We start from the raw sequence: 24,600 nt of genomic DNA, 5'->3' as shown, positions 1-24,600 counted from the left end.
TAGAAAGAAGTAAAAGTGCAGAAGTTTTTGTCTTCCCTGTCTTTCCCTCTCCTTGGAACAATATACTCACTGACTGTATCCAAAATAAAAAATTAACAGAAATAGGCTAAATCCTTTTCCCATATCACTTGTTTAAGGGAAGACTCTAAGCAAACTGAAATTTCTCTACCCTTTTTAGGTTTCAGGAACTGGGAGATAGACAGATGAAAACAAATCAAAACAAAACAAAACAAAAAAACACAGACAGAGGAGTCTAAAGAACAAGTCTGTTAGGAAGGAAGGAGACTGTTCCTTCCTAATAGAGGTTTATGTGCAGAAATAGAGGTTTGTGTGCAGAAAATTTATTGGGGACTGTTCTTGGGATCAACACAGCGTGAAGGAAAGGACTGGGCAGAATGGGCCCACGAAAATGGTCTGTAATGTAGTCACAACAAGGCTTCAGCCAACTCCTGGGATTAAGTCAGTGGGAGGGGCTGGCCTTTAGATTGGATATGACATGACTAAAGCCAGGGGCTGGAACCGAGGCAAGGAGGCTCTCTGTAGCTGACGGCAATTCCCAGAGAAAGCTGAGAGCCATAGCTGTCAGCAGACAAAATTCCTGGTTCCGGGGGAATAAGACCTTTAGTCACAGAAGGAGAACAGGATCCTTGTGCAGCACAGGATCCAGACGTTATGGAGAACAGATGTCATCTTTGGGTCAGGTGCTGGCTGTGAGTGTGAGGTGGAATGACAGTTGATTGGCCCCCTCTTTCACAGACACATTCCTATACCCCAGGCTTTTCGGCTGTCCCATTTGCCATTGTCTTGACAGAGGGATGAAACAAGCAAAGACGGAGAACAAAGGAATCAATTCTTTGCGTTTGAGTCTCAAAAACATTGGCCTTGGCAAGGACAAAATATTTGGAAGAAAGCAGGAAGTGTAAGAAGAGAAGGTTTCGAAACTTCTCCCAGACTGGATAAAGATTCCCTGGATTTTCAGTTGGAACCTGAGGAGCTGACAGCACAGGAGAGAAAGCAAGACATGGTCCCTACCCTTAGGAATTTACAGACACGCAGGGAAGATACATTCAACCAACAAAAGCAATCAAGTGAATTGATTATTATGACAGAACATATAGGAAAGGAAACCAGCCAGGCCTAAAAATTGGGAATAACTTGCTAAGAAAGGGATATTTAATTTGGAACTTGCAGGATAGATATTGTTTAAATAGTAGAGAGAAAAAGGAAGACATGTGGAAACTTGTGGAAGAAGAAGATGTGGCATGTTTTAAAAGTCAAGAGAAGTCCAAAATGGATTATTGGGAATACAGAAAGAAGAGGAATGGTAAGAAAGGTAGGCAAACCCACGAGACGTTTGATGCTACAATCAAGCGTCAAGGGATGGAGACCAGAGCTCTGAAGGAGCCCTGGGAATGTATAACATCAAATGGATTGGAGATATATTTAGGAGAAAGCATTGATGAGATTTGGTGATTGATTGCTGTGGGAATGAGAAAGAGCTGGTGGCAAATGTGAAAGATCTAGTAGGATTTCTGGGAAAAAATCAAGGACCCAGTTTAGGATGATGACTAAGAACTTTATAGTAGCACAAATTATCTGGGAATATAATGTGTATAATATCTATGTATTCACGCACACCTACAAAGTAGGTTATTTCAGAAGACCTCTCTGTCTTGGTCTTTTTATTCCTATATAGTTATTTTATGCACTTTTTTGCGCACACACACACACACACACACACACACACACATGCACGCACACACACTTCTAGTAGTTTTCACAAACCAAAAAGCCCAGAATTTAAAATAAGGAAACCAGGACCATCTTTTGAAATATTTTCCAACTCATGAAAGACTATTTTACTAAGTGCTATCAGAGATAGTTTGCTAAATAACAACACTTGTATAACCCCAAAGTCAACCCTTCTTGAAGACCAGAGCTTCAGCCTGATCCACACAGGTCGGGGTATGAAAGGCCAGGCAAAGCAACCTCAAACAAGCGAAGGGAGATGATGCCAGGCTCGGTCTTCTCTCTTTCTGCTTAGTTGTAAATACAGTGTATGTAGTAATAAAAATTATTGTTGCCTCTGTAGGCAACATATTTTTTTTTGGCAACATATCTTTTAATCCAAGAATATGCCAAACATAGAGGATGACATATTAACTATTAGAAAATTCCCCTGTGTACTTGTATTATACACAATGTACATTATAGGCATTGTGAAAACTTCTTGGTAAATTTTTAGGTGATTTTTTGCTACCATTATAAATACTGCCTTAGAATTATTTCCAGTGTTCAATGTAACATTCTGCCTGCAAAATATGCATTCACCCAAAGAAGAGTTAAGTAGATTAAATCTTTTAAAACTTCACAGCCATCAGAGGGGCAGAGAGAGGGGGAGACTGGGTGAAAGAAGGTGAAGGGATTAGCCAAAGAACATATATGCATAACCCATGGACACAGACAACAGTGTGATGATGGCCAGAGGGAAGGAGGGGTGGGGGCTGGGTGGAGGCAGGCAAAGGAGAGGTGGGGAGGGGGATAGGAACATCTGCAATAGCGTCAACAATAAAAATAAAGAAAAATAAATGAATAAAACTTCTCAGTCAAAAGGAGAGATGGGAAAAATCCCTCAAAATTACTTATTGAAAACCTTTGTATATTACTCTTCCAAAAAATAATTATTATTCAGAGAGAACATAGGTGATTGCTCTTATAGGCTAATTCTTAAGGGATTTTAATAAGTACTTTTTAAAGTGAACACCTTTTATAAATTTGCTAGTTTAATTTATTAAGTGTAATTTAAAAATAAATAACAGCTAAAGTTCATCATGAAATTATTAACATAGTGTTTACATAAAAACATGCATATATTTGTATTAATAAAATGTAATGGGTTTATAGTTTACTGTAGCAAATTAAGCTACAATTGCATATTATTTCCTCTAATTTATGAATTTGATGTGTTTTATTGTTTTATAATTACCTCATAAATAAATCAGTTTAATGTAAATATTATATTTAAGGGAAATATATATCAGTCCAGTTAACAAAGAACTTAAATTTAAAAGTGTGTAATATTGCATTATATGTTTTTTAAAAAGAATTATGACAACTTTAAATATGCAAAGAGAGCTCTCATTTGAGTAATTAAAATTTCAGGTTACCTTAGGACACATATAGATTTCCATGATAAATCATAGTTGGCCTGTTTTCCCTTTATATACAGGGATGGGCAAAAGCAGGTTAATAATAAATAGTGCAATAATTAATTAATAAATAAAAATACAAGAATGAACTCTGATTTGCATACTCACAACTGTAAACCTACTTTTCCCTCACCCCTGTATATTATAGCACAAAGTCTAGTTTTTCTTGTGCATTATACATGTAGTAGAAAACACACACACACACACACACACACACACACGACTTTTTTCAGTTATTCCTTTTTTTGCTGATTTGATCTATACCCATAAACCATGGCAAAAGTGGAACTTGCACATCCAACCACTACAAGAGTCTGATTGTATGCAGTTAAAACAAACTCTGCCTGATTAAACAGAAAAGAAATTTGCTGGAAGAACACAGGTTTGCTCACAGAATCTAAAGGAAAGCTGATGACAACCTGGGGAGGGGCAGACCCTAGAGTCGTTCCAGGAATCTAGGTAGGAGGAGCCCATGCACAGTGGACTCAGAAAGCCCATTGGAGTGAATCTGCACTCACCATTTTCTGTCTCAGTACCACTCTGCTCAGGATTCAGATTTCTGGGGAGAGAGATCAAAGTAACCTATAGTGCTGGCTGTAGTGATTGGTATTCACAGGGCTTCTGGGAGCAAGGAGGAAGGCTGCTCTCCACTACAGGAGAGGGGCAGAGGGCCAGGGATGGTTCTGAGGGGATTTAAAGGAGTTTGCTTCATTCATTCAACAGTTATTGAGCACTTTGTGAAGGCACTGTGTTAGGCAATGGAAAAGTGCCATGCAGATGAACAATAGACAGCCTAGGTCTAGGAGATGGGAGTGAGGGGAGTGGGAGGAGAGGAAAGAAATGCTCACTCTTTCAGGTCTCCACTTGGATATTACTGTTTCCAGGAAGCCTCTTCTGGCACCCCACATTCCCGTCTATACCCTCTAGGTCAGCCGAGCACCTGTAGGTCCTCAGTGAATATGCTCTGAGAGAGTTGACCAACTAGATACCACACTGGCTAGTTCAGGCTAAAAAGTGTCATTCTCTCTCTGGTCTTCCTCTGTGCTCCCATTCCTCCCTAATTACTGTGTTTGTTTCAAAGGTCTTTTGACTTGTCTGGGCTCCTACTGGATCATTAGCAAGGGCCTCTTTATTACCTATCAAAGAACCTCTTAGATGCCATAAAAAGGACTGAATTAAAATATAGTCCATCAGAATTCCTGCATCTGTTTCCCCCCCACACACACCCCCGCCCCCCACCCCCCGCCTCCATACACACATTCTTGCAGACTTTCTTTCCTCAATGTGAACCTCTGAGGAAATTTCCCCTGAATTAATTATCCAGATCTTATTTAGTTTTATGATTTAACGTTCTCATATTTCTCTACCCTGACAAAATGATTCTTAATGTTAATTTAAGGCTTCCTCTGTGGGACTAAGAGACACACTCTATGACATACTTTCAGTGAACCTGCTTTTAGATATCCAGTATTTTATTTTATTTTTTCCTTCACCATTCATCCCCTCTATGCCCTTTCCGCCTTCCCCCATCCCCCCATTACCACACTGTTGTGATATCCAGTCTTTTGCATAATACATCTAATTAAGGAAAACGTCAGATAGCCCTAGGCCCCTAGACCTTCCTGGACAACTGAGCCTCCATGTTGCGTCCTCATGAGGGAGGTTGTACTCAGACCTGGTCCTCTGCTACCATTTGGATTTCCAGTTCTCCTTACCTCCTGGTTTCTTCTACCTGACATTTTGTAATTGGCTTGAACTTGGAGAGAGCGGTGGTGAGAAGGGGATTTGCATTCAGATGGTGAACTTGGCTTCTTGTTCGTGCCCTCACCTCCTGGTCCAGAGCTGAGATGTGCCTGCTGCTTGTGTGGTCCCATTCCTAGCATGCTCAGCTCAGAGCATGCAGCTGCCACGGTCATACCTGCAGTGACAAAGTTGCGTCCCATCAACTTGTCCCATCTGGTTTGCGGAGCAGCCAGATAAGGACAGGCATTTATTATCTTCAAATCCTTTGCTATTTGTATTGGGTTGTAAATTTAGTAACTTTTTTTCTCCTAACTGATTTCTCATAACTCTTTCTCACTCACTGGATAGTGAGTGTGTTTTAAATGTACAGATTCACGTAACCGAGCTTTTGGTGGTTTAATCAGTCTCTGTGGGGCATGTCAATCTCTTTTGAGAAAATGCTAATTATATAACATTTTTCTCTCCTTCCATTTAGCTCCAAGACACTGTCATGACATTATCTGAGGGGAGAAGGGGTGGAGAGAGCGGTGGTGAGAAGGGGATTTGCATTCAGATGGTGACTTCAGTGGACCCTCATTGGTCTCTGCAATTGAGTGCCTGGTCTGGTTCCTGAAATTGTGACTGCTGGTTGCTCACGGTCCCATTTGCGCTGTGAGGCATTGTGTGGACAACCACTACTGGACCATTGGCCTGTTTGCTTCACCCCTGGATCTTGTCAATCCACCAGGCCTTTCTGGATCTTTGCTTTTCCCATCAAGACACACAGGCACTCTGGATCCCCGGCTCATAGCACATAGGCCAGGAGAGCCAGGAGACCAGACTCTTGGTCTAGACAATTTCTTTCTACCAAGTGCCATTGCTGGGCTACTCACCCATGTCTCCTCCCATGGTTCCACAAAGAGAGCAAAGCAGAAACCCTCACTTTCAGGGTTCTCCAATATATTAAAGGCACTACCCCTTCCATAGGGGCTTCTGCCTGCCAAGGAATGGTCGGACTGAATCTTACTTCCTACTTCTGTCTCTAATCTCTTTCCTATAAATCTGCCCTAGGCCAAAAGGGATAACCTAATTTCTCTTTATCTTTATCCATGATCTTCCCAAGTTCTTATCCTGAATTCTATCTATCCTTTGCTGTTTTTTTTTTGTTGTTGTTGTTGTTGTTGTTTGTTTTTACCCTTACCTGAGGATATGCTTTTATGTATTTTAGAGAGAGAAGGAAGGGAGAGAGAAACAACAATGTGAGAAACATTGATCGGTTGCCTCCCGTAAGGGCCTGACCAGGGGTCAAACCCGCAACCTTCTGGTGAACAGGACAGCACCCCAGCAGCTGAGCAGCCTGGCCAGGGCCTCTATCTCTGGCATTTGATAACTTCAATGGACAAAGTCAACAGAGAAATTTTTGGAATCTTTTGACAAAGCCTGGATTTCAGGAGTATTTCTTGCTGCAAACTCAAACTCCTGTTTAGAATATTAAAAGCTGAATATTGAAACCCTTTTTATTTTTGCATTCTACTTATAATATAATCCTAATGCCTTGGGAAGAATGAGCAAAGGTTGCACACTAAAAAATACAAAAGATAAAAATGTGTGTGTGTGTGTATATCCATATGTGTGTGTGTGTACATACATATATATGTGTGTATATATACATATACATTCCCATTATAGTGTTGGTATAAAGAAACATATAAACTAGAACAAAATTCTACTAATTTGAATTGAATGATGAAGTTAGATTAGCAAAATGTTTAACTTCTGAATATTACTAAAGAAGAGTAATATTAAAGTATTTAGAAGGAAAATAAAGTATTAAAAGTAAGAAAGGGCCGAAACCGGTTTGGCTCAGTGGATAGAGCGCTGGCCTGCGGACTGAAAGGTCCCCAGTTCGATTCCGGTCAAGGGCATGTATCTGGGTTGCAGGCACATCCCCAGTGTGGGGTGTGCAGGAGGCAGCTGATCGATGTTTCTCTCTCATCGATGTTTCTAACTATCTCTCTCCCTTCCTCTCTGTAAAAAATCAATAAAATATATTTTTTAAAAAAAAGTGAGAAAGGGACAACTATAATTGAACATTAAGATGGACTGGACTCTAGATAATTTTTTGTGTGTGTATATATATTAATATATGTATATAGCACATATATTAATATATGTAGATATACATACATGTTACACATACATGTAGATATGTATTAAGTACTTCACATATAGGAATCAATTTGTCTTAAAACAGATTTTACAGAGGAGAAAACAACGCCGAAAGATTGACTTGCCCAATGTCAAATGGTTGGTAAGTTGTTTTGCTCGGTTTGCCTGGCTTTGAAATCCCGATGGATAACTTACATGAAACTAAACCTTTAAAAAATAAATTCTATGAAAATAACCTTAACAAATAGATGAAAAATCCAATTAGTATATTTTGTATAGAAATGACAATCTTTGAAAATGTGTTATTCCTCTAGTATTAGATTTTTAAAATGCCATTGTGTATTTTCATAACAAGTAATTCATAAATTTTACAATGAAAATTTTAACTACTGGTTTATCTAACTATTCAGAAAGTCTACCTTAAAGGATTTGCCTTAAATTTTTACTGTATGATTTCCACAGAACTAAACTTAATCTCTCCTTATGATACTTGCCATTTTATTCACTTTCTCTAGGTATTTTGTAATTACAAGATGTCAAAATATTTAGTCAATTCTCTAAAAATTAAAAAAAAAATAGTCAAAGGTCACACAGACACTTAGTTAGCATCACTTAACCAAATAGCCACTTGAACTGATTGAATTGGCACAATGTAGAAAAATTCAAAATTTCAGACTCTTGATTTAATAGTAAAATATATAGAAATAATATATGTATGTAAATTACCTGCTTGAAAGAAAATGCTTAATATTCAATACAGGGAAAAACTGGGTGTAAACTCTCTGTCTTCACATTTTTCAGTAAATCAAACTATTCTAAAATATGAAGTTTATTTTTTAAAAAGCTACATATACATATTCTATTGGGCAGCACATTTCTACATCCATATAGTAATATTCAGGAAACACGTAAGATTGAAAAACATATTAAACTATATCACAGAATGCAGTCAGTAAAATCTAGGCTATAGAAAAGATGACAGAACAAATGACCCAGTTTCTTCAACAAATGAATTGCAAGGAGGAAAGAAGAGAGAGTTGAAGATTAAAATAGACTTAAGAGACAGCTCAACCAATCACAATATGTGGACCTTTTTGAATATTGATTGAAACAAACAGCAAAAAGTATAATATAAAACAGTTGGAAATTTGAACACATACTGAATATTTGATGACATTAAGGAATCACTGTTAATTTTGTTTTGGGTGTGTGATTGTGGTTATTATTATTTTTATTTTTTGTTAATCCTCACCTGAGGATATTTTTCCTGTTTTGTTTTTTTTGTTTGTTTGTGTGTTTTTTGTTTGTTTGTTTTTAGAGAGAGACTGGAAGAGAGAGGGAAAGACAGAGAGAAATATCGATGTGAGAGAAGCACATCGATTGGTTGCCTCCTACACGCACCCTGACCAGGGCCTGGACCAGGGAGGGGCCTGCAACCAAGGTACATGCCCTTGACCAGAATTGAACCCGACCCTTTGGTCTGCAGGCTGACACTCTATCAACTGAGCCAAACCAGCTAGGTTTTATTGTGGTTATTTTATAAAAAAAATCCTATTTTTTAGAGGCACACATTGAGGTATTTTAGCATTAAATTATATAATTTCTGATGTTTGCTAACTAAAGGTTTAGGTGGGAGTACAGATGAAGCAAAATTGATCACGAGTTAATTGTTGAAGCTGGGTTAGGCGTATGGGGGATTCCTTATATTATCCCATATGCTTATGTACATATTTATAATCTTCCATAATAAAAAGTTAAATGAGCCCTGACTGGTTTGACTCAGTGGATAGAGCATTGGCCTGTGGACTGAAGGGTCTCAGGTTCAATTCCAGTCAAGAACATATGCCTGGGTTGCGGGCTCGATCCCCAGTACGGGACCTGCAGGAGGCAGCTGATCAATGATTCTCTCTCATCATTGATGTTTCCATCTCTCTCTCCCTCTCCCTTCCTCTCTGAAATCAATAAAAATATATTTTAAAATAAAAGGTTAAATGAAATAAAAACTACAAAGTGAAAATAACTGTCTAATAAGCCTTACTGTGTAGTGCTCTATTTCTAAATAGTAAAGTGTTTTTCACCTACACATCACCAATTCTCAAAATAGCAGCTTGGAGATAGAAAGTGACATTTAAGCTGTGTCTACAGAAAGCCAAAAATTTACTGGTTGATTTGATTAATTCAGACAAAGAGCTAGTCAGTTTAGAAGGGGGTGGTGGGGGGGACCAAACCACTCATTTTGCTGAGTTTACAAAATAATACGTTGTATAATGCTACCCACATAATAAGTGGGTACTTTCTGGTCAATAAATCAGTGAACTTAACATTTGTTCCGTACCTTAATGAAAGCATAATCTGGCTGTAAACAAACAATATAAGGAACTCAAAAACAAAGGCAAAAGGCTAGCTCTAGGCAGCACTGTGGAGAAGGCAACATTTATTTTCCAAATATTCATGTGCAACGAGTATCCACTATAAACACATACAGCCTAAGATGATAAGAACCACATTCCAAACTATCATTAGATTAAATTTTGATAAAATTATACCAAACATTATAACTATATATTTGTACTGAATTGGTGTTTCAATGATATCTATCTATTATCTATCTATCTATCTATCTATCTATCTATCTATCTATCTATCTATCTTTTAAGCCCAATGTAAAGTCTCTAATATATAGTACCCTTTAAAATTTACAATGCACCTTCCTATTGTAGTATATCATGTTACCTCATTTGTGAATCAGACAAAAATAGGTAACATTATCTCTGTTTTCCAGGTAGAGAACAGGCTCTGGGAGGCCTCCTAGCACGGTTGGTGCCAGAGGCAGAGGCATGAGGACTGGAACCCAGGTGTTCGGGCACCAAGTTCAGTGCTCTTTGTTGCACTTAGCTGTCTCTCAAGGGGAAGTACAAAATACATTCTTGTGGCTTCTGCTTGGATTATAGTGGGAAGAAAGTCGGCATGAATAAATATCTCCAGTTTAGGAACACAGCCTTCTCTTTTGCCAACCTCCAGTATTTAAATCTTATTAGCAAAGCGATGCTTCTTTTTAACTAGTGTATATTATAGATAGCCAATATTCCTTGCAAAGTAATGCTCCATTAGTATTACATTCTGTTCGTGTGGTGATGCATAGCTGAAATCCCGAAATTAAACTCAGCGAGGATGCTAAACACTCTTCTGGACATTATTAAGTCCTTTGATGTTAAAGAAGAATACCTATTAAAGTGTAATAAAATAGTATACAATAACTTGACAATGTCAATTAATTCAAAGGTCATCATTCTGGTCCATTATTTGACAAGAGGCTTTATTGTTTCACAGTGTCTTTCTCCAGGAGGACTTCTGTTTTCCCTCAGTAGATTTAGTCCATTTATTTATCACGCCTTCGTTGCTGCTTGAATCCATTTTCCAGTCTATTTTATGTGCAAAGAAAACCATTTATTATAGCTTTTGTGTGACCGTTTCTCACCTCCAGTCAAAACCCATTTCCATTCAAACTACTTTAAACAACATTTTGGAATTAGTCCGTCCCTTGCCTTTGCATATAGTCTCTATCTTTTTCTAACTTTCCCCAGTGACTCATTTTTGCCTTTGTTTTTAATTAAAGCTTCCTCTTACGGCTTCCTCCTGAGTATCCCCTTTGGAGCTAGACAGACACTTGTTTTGCACAGCAGTATGTCCAGCCAAGAACAAAAATACAGGCATGCTTTCGTTGCAACAGTGTTTAGGTGGATTTCAACAGAATGCAGTTTAATAGTTCAAATATGTCCGTATTTCAAGGACCGCTGAAGAACTAAACATTATAGGCTCTCAGTTTCAGCAACACCAACAAACCACATTGTTAAACACTGTTCCAGTAGAAAATTAACGTACTTCCAAAATCATTTCCCCGATCACTGCAAACAGCTTAATCACACTGGAGAATGTGACCCACGGGGTTGCCAAATTGTATTTTCCCACTTTTCCTCATGCAGAATAATTAAACTAAGAGGATCTGAAATATCACTTCACAAACACAAATTGAGGAAACTGGAAAAAATAAACTAGAAGAGATTTCTGGGTTGGAAATACTGCCTGGTGGGCCGTGACAGCGTGGCAGTGTTTGGACCTGGGAGAGCCTCAGAAACTTGGGTGAGAGTCAAAAGATGAGGTTCAGGGAATTTAATCTTCCTGGAGCACTCACACTGGGGAATTAAGAACCCATCTGCATAAGTCATCAGGTGACGCATTCCCTGCTTCACCAAGTGTATTCGTTTTTTATTGCTGCCTCAACAAATTGCCACAAACTTAGTGGCTTAAAGCAACACAAACTTATTATCTTGCAGTTCTGTAGGTCAAAAGTCCAGTGAGGACCTCACCAGATTAAATCGATGTGTCAGCAGGGCTGTGTTCACTCTTGGAGGCCAGTATATCAGGTCGAGTCTCTCTCCCCAGTCACACTGACATCAGCTCTGACCACAGAAAATAGTCTCTGCTTTGAAGGATTCTTGTGATTTGAGGGGGTCCATGTGGACATTTCAGGATAATTTCCCATCTCAAGATCTGTGGCCTTAATCATATCTACAAAGCCCCTTTTGTTGTGTCAAGTAACATGTTCACAGGTTTAGGGGATTAGGAAATGGGTTTCTTTGGGGGCCATTATCCTGCCTACCCTACCAAGTGATGGGTAGAATGTAAAGACTTTCTGGCCTCCACCTTTCAAGTTATTCTTGTGTCTTAACTTGTTGACTGGATCTGGGTCTACCACCATACACCCCAATATAACACTCTTATTGTTTAGTTTGAGCTCACCTGGCTTAAAGATGATACGATCTACCATTTCCCCCATTATCTTCAATAACATCTAGTCATATAGAAAATGTATAAGAAATGAATTACTTTTTAAACTAAAAACAATGTGTACTTCTTAGTAAACACCTGGCATCTATACATCACCTATTTTCTGGGATGAGGGGAGCAAATGTTTTTTTCCAAAATAATATACTCATCACAACAGCACCATGAAGAGGTACCTAATACATTAAACAATGGCAGCCAATTTGGATTCTTTGAGTAAATAAAAATGTGAATCTATGGGTTTTTTCATAGGAGGCCCTCCAGGGAATTCCCACCTCCCTTTTAGTGTATGACCGAGGCAGTCTCAGGAGGACAGAAGATTATCTTATTGTATTTTTAGGTCCAAATGAATAAGTAATCATTTGCCTATTACAAATTATGGTATTTTATTTTTAAAGAATTGTACCAATATATCTTTTGAAATGGTGGCTATATGTTTTTGCTACAATTTTGTTGATGATTGGCATTAGATTTTTTTACATTACGTAAACTGAAGGCAATTAAGTTTAAGCTTCAAAGAGCCCTAATTTTGTAATAGTAGTATTTGATCATATTTTCCTAAAAATAATCACAAAAATTGCGTAAGTTTGAGAACAAATAAAATTTGGGTCCACCACTGACTGGGAGAGCAATCTAGATTTTTCTGTTTAAATTGCTTAAGTGTTTAATAATCACAATATTTTCATTAAAATATATACATTTGTTTTCTGATTATTATTATTATTTTTCTAGAGAGAGTGGAGTGGTGGGGTGAGAAACATCGATTGTTTGCTTCCAGTTCCCACCCTAACTGGGGCCAAGTATGGAGCCTGCAACCTAGAGATACGTGCCCTTGATGGGGAACCCTTTGGTCTGAGGGAGGACACCCTAACCATTGAGTTAAACAGGCCTTAATTCTTAGGTGTGATAGGCTATTTTATTTGTCCACAAACTTTTATTCCTCCCAATCTTTGCCATATTTCCTTACCCTACTGACTTTGGACTTGCTTTGGCCAATAGAATGTGAGCCATCGAGAAGTACGCTGCGTCCCAGCAGAAAATCACAATGCCCTTGTGTGATTTGGCTCTGTCCTTCAACTTCTGCTGTCCACTGTGAGTACTGTGCTACAGGCCATTGAGTTGGCTCCTAGTCTTGGCCACTCTGTGAATGAGTGGCCACTCTATGAAAGACAGGCCACAGTGCTGCTCAGGCCACACTCCTGCTCAGCTCCTTTAGACTCATGCCTGTGGCTTTTTTTATGGAGTCAATCCATTTCACTTTTGGTCTTCCTCTTTTCCTGCTGCCTTCTATTTTTTCCAGCATTACTATTCTTTTCCAAAAACCCTGCCTTCTCGTGATGTGCTCGAAGTAAGTAGGACAGCTTAAATTTGTCATTTTTTAATATTTTCTATAAGGTTTTTATCGATTTTACAGAGAGAAGAAGGGAGAGGGAGAGAGAGAGATAGAAACATCAATGACGAGGGAGAGTCATCTATCGGCTGCCTCCTTCATGCCCCCTACTGAGGATCGAGCCTGCAAACTGGGCATGTGCCCTGATTGGAAATTGAACCATGACCTCCTGGTTTATGGGTCCACGTTTAATCACTGAGCCACACTGGCCAGGCTAAATTTGTCATTTTTTAAATCACGATCCTTCACTGAATAAGGAGTGCTCCAAAGAATTTCAGAAGAAGGATGGTCTATGTTTTATAGATGACAGGACAGTAAAGCCTTTGACTGCATTGATCATGAAAGCTACGGGTTGCTCTGAAAGAAATGGGTGTCCCTCAGCACGTGATTTGTCCTGCTGCATACCCTGTATTGTGGACAGGAAGCCACTGTCAGGACCGAATATGGAGAGACAGAATGGTTTCCTATAGGCAAGGTTGTCCGACAAGGGTGCATTTTATCCCTCTATTTGTTTAATCTGTGAGCTGATGAGAAGTATGCTACATTGCATACAAAAAACAGGGCTTAACTCAGAGAAAGGAGGAGTGAAAATTAGGGGAAGAAATATCAATAAATATTAAGATAGGTAAGTGACACCATCTTACTGGCAGAAAGCAGCAATGTTTTAAAACAACTTCGGTTGAAATTCAAGAAGAAAGTGCCGAAGCAGGACTGCATTTGAACATCAAGAACACAAAAATCATGACCACAGAAGAAACACACAACTTGAACATAGATAATAAACACACTGAAATTGTTAAAGATGAGTATTGCATGCCCCAAATAATGGGCTGCTGCTTCGGCCTGGGTCCCAGAATAAGATTCATAGAGCCCAGCCATGCTCAGCACAAGCGCAGTTGACCTATAGCCTTCATGTAATGTGAGCAAGAAATAAATGTTTGTAGATGCGTTGAGATTTGGCCATTATTTGTTACTGTAGCAAAAACCAGAGTGATGGTCATTCTGCCTACTTTTTTATTTCACCATAGGTTATCATCTATCTATCTATCATCTATCTATCTATCTATCTATCTATCTATCTATCTATCTACCTCTATCCCTTTTAGTATTTTCCTGAATATGCAGTATGTATATTACATTCTTCAGTTGCTTTAACTAGCATACTTATTGATGGTTGCCAGCAAGTCATTAAGCATGTAACTCCTCTTTCCTGGAGACAGTCTTTTGTATTTTTTTCTCTTTACTTTTTTCCAAGTAAATTGGCGTGTATATACACAAGGAAGGAAGCTTGCATCACTGGGGACTTCAGATCCCAACCCTGTGCTACATGCTCACCATTTTCTGAAAATGCAAAATCCATCTCTGTCTGTTTTCTTGGAGTTATTTTATAAAATATGTGGGGTATTTTTCCTAATTATTTTTAATTATGCCCCTATAGAATTAGTGCAAATTTCTCCTACTTATTTATCTAAAACCCATTATGTGAAGCGAGGCTTTGTCCCCTGCTGGCACTATTTACATTTTAAAGCATCTAAACATGAGTCTCTTCTTCAGATCCTCTGCAATGTGACCATATTAATGTCGTTTTAATTTCTGCATTTCCATTAAATTTCCCCAATCAGTGATAAGATGTTATTTGTGTGTGTGTGTGGGGGGGGGGGGGTTGGGGGGGGTTCTTAAAGATATTATTGCCTTAAACACACAAGATTATCAAGAAATCTATCCCGTCCCTAAAAGGTGCTATGATTCTAAACTATCAACTTTTCAAACTATGTGAGATGTGTCACTCTTGAGACACAGTAATATATATCTGTTGAAAAGGCGTCCTGGGTAGAAGGATGAGCTATCTTTGAAAAGCAGCATGATACACCCTTTATTTCATAATTGCTTTGCTGGGTCTGACTGAGAGTACACCCCTGGCCCTCCTAAATCCGAATTGTGAAAAAAGCTTTATTTTTAAAAAAATACATTTTTAGAAGTAGCCAATTACAGTTATGTAAAATCTCGATGCTACTTAATTCTTCTTAAATTTAAGCAAAAGAAAAGAGTAAAACAAAAAGCAAATACTCAGTATATTCAGCTCAAAAACTAATCCAGGATGTAGAGAATGCTAGAATATATTTATACCTTTTTATTTTTTGTGAGTTCAAATGTATCTAAAATAAAAATGTCCACAATAGGGGAAAAAAGATTTTAAGAGAGGTTATGCCATAAATTATAGCAGGTACTCAACAAATGTTGAGAGAATAAATTAGACTGAGCTAAAAAGGAAAAAAAGAGACTTTTTTTTCAGGGGCTAAGGAAATGGAAAAAGGCACTTTGGAACATTGCATGATTATCTACATTTAGGTTAGGCTGGTACCTATTTATAATTGATAGTGAAACGGGCACGTTTAATGGCTTGACTACATGTTTTCTTGTATTAGGCTGAATGCTCTTTTACCAAAGAGAATGTTTACTTCCTTTAGGTTGAGACCAGCAGAGTGTACCAGGTCACCTGTGAGCACTGCTGTCTAAAGCGGGCGTCTGCATTGGGGAGGACAATGCCATGTAACTGCCCAGCACAGAGCAGAGCTTCTCAATGCTGAATCCAGGCCTCGGGGAGCCTCGCAGTGAATCTTAGCCCTGGAACGCATCAGGACACTTCAGCCAACTACTTATTTTTTTCTAAATTTCCATTTCTTCACTTGTAAACAAGGGATACTGATGCCCCTGTCACAAGATTGGGCAAGATTAGTGTAAAATGGGACAAGATTCTGGAAGTAAAGTGTAGTGGCTGAATGGTGTGCACTCACCCCCATCCCCACGCCAAATATATGCATGTCCCAATCCCCAGAGTCTGTGAATGTTCCCTTATTTGGGAAAAAAACAACCCTTTGGTTATATAATTAAATTAAGAATCTTGAGATGAGGAGATCATCCTGGTTTGGCCAAGTGGGCCCTAAATCCAATGAGAAGTGTCCTTATAAGAGTGAGGCAGAGGGCCCAGTTGGCATGGCTCAGTGGTTGAGCGTCGACCTATGAACCAGGAGGTCACTGTTGGGTTCCAGATCAGGGCACATGCCTGGGTTATGGGCTCCATCCCCAGTGTGGGGTGTGTAGGAGGCAGCTGATCATTGATTCCCTCTCATCATTGATGTTTCTCCCTTCCTCTCAATAAAAAAATGTGTGTGTGTGTGTGTGTGTGTGTGTGTGTGTGTGTGTGTGTGTATATATATATATATATTGAGGTAAAGGGACTATAGACTGACAGAAGAGGAGAAAGTCATTGAGGGCAGAGTTTGGAGGCCAGTAGCCACAGTCAAGGAGTGTCTGCAGCTATCAGAAACAGGAAGAGGCAGGGAATGATCAAGTCTTTGGAGGGAATGTGGCCCTTTTGAATACTGGCATCTTGATCTCAGATGCCTGGCCTCTAGAACTGGGAGGGAATAAAGTCCTGTTTTAAGCCACCCAGTTGGTGATAATTTGTTATAGCAGCCACAGGAAACTAATATACAAAGTTGTGGTATAATAAGAGGTTTTTAATAGATATAAATTTTCTCTTTTTATTCTCAACCCATGAGTATTGGCGTGTACACTTTTAAAGCGCTTCAGCACTCAATGGTCCACATTTAGGGACTTTAAAGGTATTCACTCACTGAATGTCCACATTTCAATGGCCCTTAATGGTTAAAGGGACAGAATACAGGGTAGCCCTTGGAGTCTACATGCATCAACATAAAACTAGCCCAGTGTGTGCTGGTGGGAGATATATTGACTTTAGGGGCTGGAAAATTATTGTAGGAAATAATTTCAAGCCATGCAATGTCTCTAGCATTTCTCACCCTGCTCCCTGGATGCCAGGTACCCTCCCAATCATTGTGACCACCCCAAATCTCCTGCCTCGCCAATCACCCCCCAGCTGGGATACTAGCCTCATTTAAACCACAGGTCTGCACTCTAAGACCAATATACTTCAGGACCGTCAGGCTTTCCTGTATTTCCTCAGAAAATGACTCTCAGTCTCATCCTCTGTCCTTAAAAGCTTTGTCTAAAAAAGGCCCCATGATTGCTTCCTACTTAGTATATCCCAAAATAGGCTCCCCACCCCATCCTGGCCTCTCAAAATCCACTTTTGGGTATTGGTTGTTGAGCATCCCCAAAAGGAGGAGCAGGAGCAGAATTGGGAAATTAATTTTAAAGTTAACAAAAGAGCTCAATGTTATAAAAAATAAAATTCATTTACTATTTGTGTATTTAAAGCTACATATAAGGTATAGTTCAAGCCATCTAAACATGTAAGATATAATGTAAATATTCAGAAGATAGATATGACATATCACAAATTATGTTCAATCAATATTTTTTAAAAAGTTATGCTTTTCCAAATTAAAAAAAAAAGTGTCAAAGCCTTAGTATCCATACTCTTTAGCTTAGTGGAGCCAGCTCTAGGAATCTATTTTATATATATATATTCTTAAACATGATGAAAAAAATATGCTTTGGAATATTGTTCATCATAATGCAAATTTAAAACAACCTAAATGTTCAACAACAAAGGAATGAGGAATTGTCTTGTAAATTACAGTACATCTAAATGATGGAGTAATATACAATGATTTAAAACCATGTTTACAAGTATTTTAACGATGTAGGAAATTCTCTTGATGGTATTTTATTGATTTTTTACAGAGAGGAAGGGAGAGAGATAGAGAGTTAGAAACATCGATGAGAGAGAAACATCGATCAGCCGCCTCCTGCACACCTCCCACTGGGGATGTGCCCGCAACCCAGGTACATGCCCTTGACCGGAATCGAACCTGGGACCTTTCAGTCCGCAGGCCGACGCTCCATCCACTGAGCCAAACCGGTTTCGGCAAAATTTAAAAAAAAAAAAAAAAGAGAGTAAATTTTTAAAGTTTTCATCTAAAGAAAAAGAATTCTAAGTATATGAAGTTATGTATGTTAACTAAACTTACTTTAGTAAATACATTTCACAGTATACTAGGTGTACCAGTTAATAATGTGGTGTTTTTTTTTCAATAGATGGAGTTACATATATGTTGATATATATGCCATTTGATATGTATGCTATTTTGTTGTATTGACAACAAACTTCAAAACTTCATATATCAAATTTGCTGAAGGTGTTAACATCAGATATTTTTACGCTTAAAAATGTCAAATTTTGTGCCAAAAAAAAATAGCATTTGCGGGAAGTTTTAATTCATTACTTTATTTCGAAGAAAAAGCTATCGTATACTTCGGGAAGCTTATGGTGAACATGCTCCATCTCAAGATACTTGTGAACACTGGTTTAAACGCTTTAAAAGTGATGATTTTGATGTGAAAGACAAAGAACGTCCAGGTCAACCAAAAAAGTTTGAAGACCAACAATTACTACCATTATTGGATGAAGATGCGTGTCAAACTCAAAAACAACTTACAGAAAGATTAAACGTTGCTCAGCAAACAATTTCTGATCATTTACAAGCAATGGAAAAGATTTTAAAGGGAGGAAAATGGGTGCCACATCAACTGAATGAAAGACAAATGGAAAACTGAAAAGTCATCAGTAAAATGTTGCTTCAATGGCACGAAAGAAAGACTTTTTTGCATCGAATTGTGACTGGCGATGAAAAGTGGATTTATTTTGAGAATCCCAAATGCACAAAATCATGGGTTGATCCAGGTCAGCCATCATCATCAACTGCAAGGCCAAATCACTTTGGAAAGAAGACAATGCTCTGCGTTTGGTGGGATCCGGAAGGTGTGGTGTATTACGAGCTTCTAAAACCAGGTGAAATGTTAATACTGATCGCTACCGACAACAAATAATCAATTTGAACCACGCTTTGATTGTGAAATGACCAGAATGTGCCAGAAGTAATTTTGCTTCATGATGACGCACTATCACACACTTCCAAACCAGTTAAAGACACATTAAAACATCTTGCCTGGGAAATATTAACCCACCCGCTGTATTCACCAGAACTTGCTCCTTCAGATCACCACTTGTTCCGATCGATGGCACACACACTTTCTCAGCAGCCCTTCAAAACATACAAAGAAGTGGAAAATTGGGTCTCTGAATGGTTTGCCTCAAAACAAGAAAAGTCCTATTGGGACGATATCCACAAATTACCTGAAAGATGGGGGAAATGTGTAGCTAGCGGTGGACATTACTTTAAATAAAGCACTTTTGATGTTTCTCTTGAAATTATCATGCTTTCTTTGATTGCAAAATCTGGCATTATTAACCGGTATACCTAGTACTAGTATACATATATCAAATGATTATGTTATACACCTGTAATGAATACAATATTTTATGTCAATTATGCCTCAATAAAACAGGAAATAATTTACTATTTAAAAAACTGTTTATTGCATCCAAATAAATTAACTTATCTTTATTTGAAGATGAAATTATATTATACATTAAAAACTTAAAGATTAAACAAAAATAATTGTTAGAACTCGTGAACAAATTCAGGAAAGTTTCAAGATAGAAAAATCAACATTTAAACATCAGTTATGTTTGTATACATTAACAGTAAATAGTCTGAAAAGAAATTAAGAAAATAATTTCAAATACAATAAGATCAAAAATAATAAAATACTCAGGAATAGACCAAACCTAAGAGGTGAAAGACATATATACTGAAAACTACAAAACTCTGATGAAAGACATTAAGGAAGGGGTAAATAAATGGAAAGACATATTGTGTTCATGGATTGGAAGACAATATTATTAAGTTGTCAATACTACTCAAAGTGATCTACAGAATTAATGCTATCCCTATCAAAATCCCAATGGCTTTTTTTTTTTTTTGCAGAAATAGAAATAAATTCATCCTAAAATTTTTATGGAATCTCAATGGACTCCAAATAACCAAAACAATCTTGAAAAAGAACATAGGTAGAGGTATCACACATTCTGATTTCAAAACATATTATAAAGTTATAGCTATCAAAACAGTGTGGTACTGGCATGAAGACAGACATAAATCCTTCTGTATATGAACAAATAAAGTTTGACAAGGATGCCAAGACCATTCAAAGGGAAAAGAACAGTCTCTTTAACAAATGGTACTGGGAAAACTTAATATCCCCATGCAAATGAGTGAAGTTAAACCCTTATGTCATATACCATATACAAAATTAACTCAAAATAAATTAAACCTCTAAGCATAAGATCCCAAACTATAAAACTCCTAGCAAAAAACAGAGAAAAAGCTTCAAGACATTGGATTTGCTTTTGATTTTTTGATTATGACACCAAAAGCACCAGCAATAAAAAAAAAAAAGAGAGAGAGAGAGAAATGGGACTGCATCCAACTTATAAACTTCTTTGTACCATAGGACAAATCACTGGAATGAAAAGGCAACCCATTTTGTAAAAATTATTTACAAATCAGATATCTGATAAGTGGTTAATATCCAGAATATATAAAGAACTCCTACACCTCAACAACATAAACACAAAAATAGGCAAAAGATGCGAATAATCATTTCTTTAAAAATGGTATACAAATGGTATACGCAAATCGACCGAATGGTGGAATGACTGGCCGCTATGACACTCACTGACCACACTCTCAACGCAGGAGCTGCCCCTGACTGGAGGCAGCTCCACTGTTGAGCATCTGCCCCCCTCTCCCCGCAAGAGGGAGGCAACCAGTGGGCTGCATCAGGCTGACAGCCAAGGTGGGTGCCAGCAGGGGGGCCCCCAATCATCCTGCCCACTGGTTGCCCCACAAATAGGCCCTGATCGCTGGCCAGGCCTAGGGACCCTACCCTATATATTGGGGACAGTCTCTTTAATTTAAAAATTAAAACCTGGCAAGACTACCCTAACACTGAAAGAACAGGATGATGCAGCGATGACATACATGGACTCTGGCATGCACATTTTGTGGTCAGCCCTGATTCTGACACTTATAACTGTGTGACAAAGCCAATTACTTAATTTCTCTCTGCTTCAGTTTTTCCACCTACAAGATGGGGAAAATGGTACTACTGTCTCAGAAGAATCATGTTATGTACTACTTTTTATAATCAGGGCAAAAAAATGTAGCTGCCCATACAACAGCAAGATGCTTTTCACCTGAATAAAAAGTATGGTCACTGGTGCATGCAGCATCCGGATTGCGAGAGGGATGTCTGACTGCTGGTTTAGGCCTGAATTTTGTGCACCGGGCCTCTAGTGTGAATATACTTAATAATACTGAGCTGTACACTTAAAAATGGTTATGATGAAAAAAATGACTTTGGAAAGCCTTTAAAGTAGTTTATAGGAATTCATATAATAAAACAAGATTAAATATAGAAATAAAAACATGAAAAGTAGGACAGAAGAAATCTGAATAGAAAAACATAAAATTAAGCTAGGAGTGAGTTTTCTTCAGAACATGAATGTTGTAAGCTTTGTGCTTTTGATTCTAGGCATTTTAGCAGCTTGTGACAATAAGGAGACTAGTTACATGATTCTATAATCTACAAAAATGAATTTACGGTATGATATCAACTGGGTAAAAAATATGTATATACATATGTATGTTACATATTAGAAAGAACTATGCCAAAATGTTAACAAAGGTTATTATTAGATGGTAGTTGTATTTTCTTCCTTTTACTTTTATATATTTTCTGAAATTTTCACAATTGACTTACAATTTAATTAGGAGAATGCTTTTGTGCTTTTTGATGACATTGGTAAAAATTTGTTAAATGCCTCAAAGGGGAAAAGGAAAGCATGCCATGTGTGCAGATGTGGTGCCAGGTAAAATTGGCAGCAAAGGGAAAGGGGGAAACTGCCAAGAAGGACGGCTGGCCTTGGTGTGGTTGAAGGGCCACCGGCCTTACTCTCTGCATGGAATTGAAGAGGCGCTTCTGTTGTGTGCTTCAATGTCTCTGGGTCTATTTTGTTCATCAGTTTATTTGTTCATTAGATTCCACATATAATATGCATAACCTGGGGAGGGGGTGGGAGCAGGGTGGAGGAACTCAATGTGGGAAGAAAAGGGGACATCTGTAATACTTTCAACAATGAATATAAATTTTAAACAAATAAATAAATAAATAAATGTGTGTCTGAGGCCCGGGTCCTGTATGAGGACAGAGCTCCTCCTGGGCCACAGTCTATCTCACAGCTTCTTGCTGGGAATATGGGAGGACTCAAGGCAAGTGGGGAGAGAGGGCTGAAGTTCTCGCATTTTCCTCTGAGAGACGACATAGTTATTGTTTGCTTTTGTTTCTCCAGAACTCAACTTTACTCCCAGGCTGTAAGATTCCATGAATTCAGGCAAATTTGGGGTCAAGTCAAATGGAAAATTATGGAGTTCAATTTATGATTCTGAAAAAGGTTAACAGCTTACAAAAACACAATTTACATACCATAAAATTCACCTGCTTAAATGTACAATTCAATGGTTTTTAGTATATATACAGAGTTGTACAGCAATCACCATAACCTAATTTTCATCATTCCAAAATGAAATCTCATATCTGTTAACAATCACTCTTCATTCTCCATCTCAGCACTCTGTAACCACTAATCAACTTCTGTCTCTACAGATTTGTGTCTAATGGACATTTCACATATATGGAATCATATATTATATGCTCTTTTATGACTGGCTTCTTTCACTAAGTATTATGGTTTTTGAGGCTCATCGTGTTGTAATATGTATAAGTACTTCATTCTTTTTATGGCTAAATAATATGTCATTGTATGGTTATACCACATTTTATTTATCCACTTATTAGTTGAGAGACACTTGGGTTGTTTCCATTTTTTGGCTAGATTCCTAAACTTCTAAGAATAGCCTTCTTCATGGAGCTTATTTCTTTTTAAATATATTTTATTGATTTTTTACAGAGAGGAAGGGAGAGAGATAGAGAGCTAGAAACATCGATGAGAGAGAAACATCGATCAGCTGCCGCCTGCACATCCCCCACTGGGGAATTGCCCGCAACCCAGGTACATGCCCCTGACCGGAATCGAACCCGGGACCCTTCAGTCCGCAGGCCGACGCTCTATCCACTGAGCCAAACCGGTTTCGGCGAGCTTATTTCTTAAAAGTTGTTCTTTATAAAAGTCTAATTGAGTCATTAACCCATTTATATTAATCTAATACATTAAATGACTGTTATTCTGAGTGTCCAACTAGCATGAGATAATTATCAATCAATTATCCTCTGAGATAATTATTGTACTAAGCTGATGTGATCTCAGTCAAAAAACAGAAACTTGATTTGGTTAGCTCATTCAGCTTTAAGTTAAATGTCCTGTTTCTCTAAGGTTTTCTGATATGATGAAAATATTGCATAGATTCCTATCATTACCTCTGAGGCCATGGAGGGGCCTGGAGATAGGACCTGAGGTTGGGAGCCCCTGTTTAAAATTACAAAAGAGTAGAACAGGCACTTAGCTTTATTGTTTTTAATTACATAAAGTAACAAGGACTAATTTCCAAAGCATTGACATAAAAGATCCCCAGGGGATTTGGTCTAATGAACAGCTAAAAGTGGTCTACAATGAACATACTTGCTATCGTATGTAAATGGTACTCTTAAAGATCTTTGGTTTTCTTCTTAGGGGGGTGAAATCTGATTTAGCCTCTTCTTGTTTTCAGTGCACAGGAAGGAGCCCTCACCAGTGCAGGCTGTCTCAGTGGTCACCACTGGTCCCCAGAAGAGTCCGCACAAACCCCCCCTCTCCCTGCTGTCCTTTCTATGCTGCTTGCTCCCACCCCAGGCGGAAGAGGGCTGATCCCAGTGAACTGATTTCAGTGAATGGAAGGGGCTACTGTTTTCCAGGGATGGAACTACCAAAGGAGTTTAAAGGCCCAGCAATTTCAGGTAGAGTCCCCTTTCTCTCTGACTCCATTTAGCTCTTTTTTTTCCTCTTCTCCAGGACTGTGTCCAGCTTTGCCTGGTCTGAGAAGCAGAGGCAAAGCAAAGGGGATGGCAACTCTTGAATGAACTTCTGTATGAAGAGTCTGATGTTGATGAGAGGTACGTAAAATGTCATGAAATTGAGGCTATCCAGAGAGTAATGCCTTTTTTTCATACTCCCTTATAAATCTGACCTGGCCTGCCTTTGTTAAGAAGATATGTAGCAGAAGGTTCAGGTCAGCTGTATTAGTCAGCCTAACTGCTGCAACAAACAGATCCAGACCTCTATGGCTCAATTCAAGAAAAATGTATTGGGTGCTCACATCACAGTCTAATGTGGTTGGCGATCATTCAGAAGGAGCTCAGGCTCCTTCTCTCTTGTGA

The 24,600-nt window shown here is 38.3% G+C and overlaps 1 long non-coding RNA gene across 1 annotated transcript in view; it reads left to right on the top strand.

The window, feature by feature from the left end:
• Window positions 1-24,338, top strand: part of LOC132237138 (uncharacterized) — an 80,841-nt gene extending 56,503 nt beyond the window's left edge. Inside the window, exon 2 of the long non-coding RNA XR_009453465.1 lies at window positions 24,236-24,338. This is a non-coding gene — a long non-coding RNA (uncharacterized LOC132237138). The remainder of the gene's footprint in view (window positions 1-24,235) is intronic.
• Window positions 24,339-24,600: the final 262 nt, after the last annotated feature.

The sequence above is a fragment of the Myotis daubentonii genome, chromosome 6 (genome assembly GCF_963259705.1).
Source record: "Myotis daubentonii chromosome 6, mMyoDau2.1, whole genome shotgun sequence".
Classification (NCBI taxonomy): domain Eukaryota; kingdom Metazoa; phylum Chordata; class Mammalia; order Chiroptera; family Vespertilionidae; genus Myotis; species Myotis daubentonii.
The sequence above is the reverse complement of the archived record's forward strand: the minus strand, read 5'-3'. Positions and strand labels throughout refer to the sequence as shown.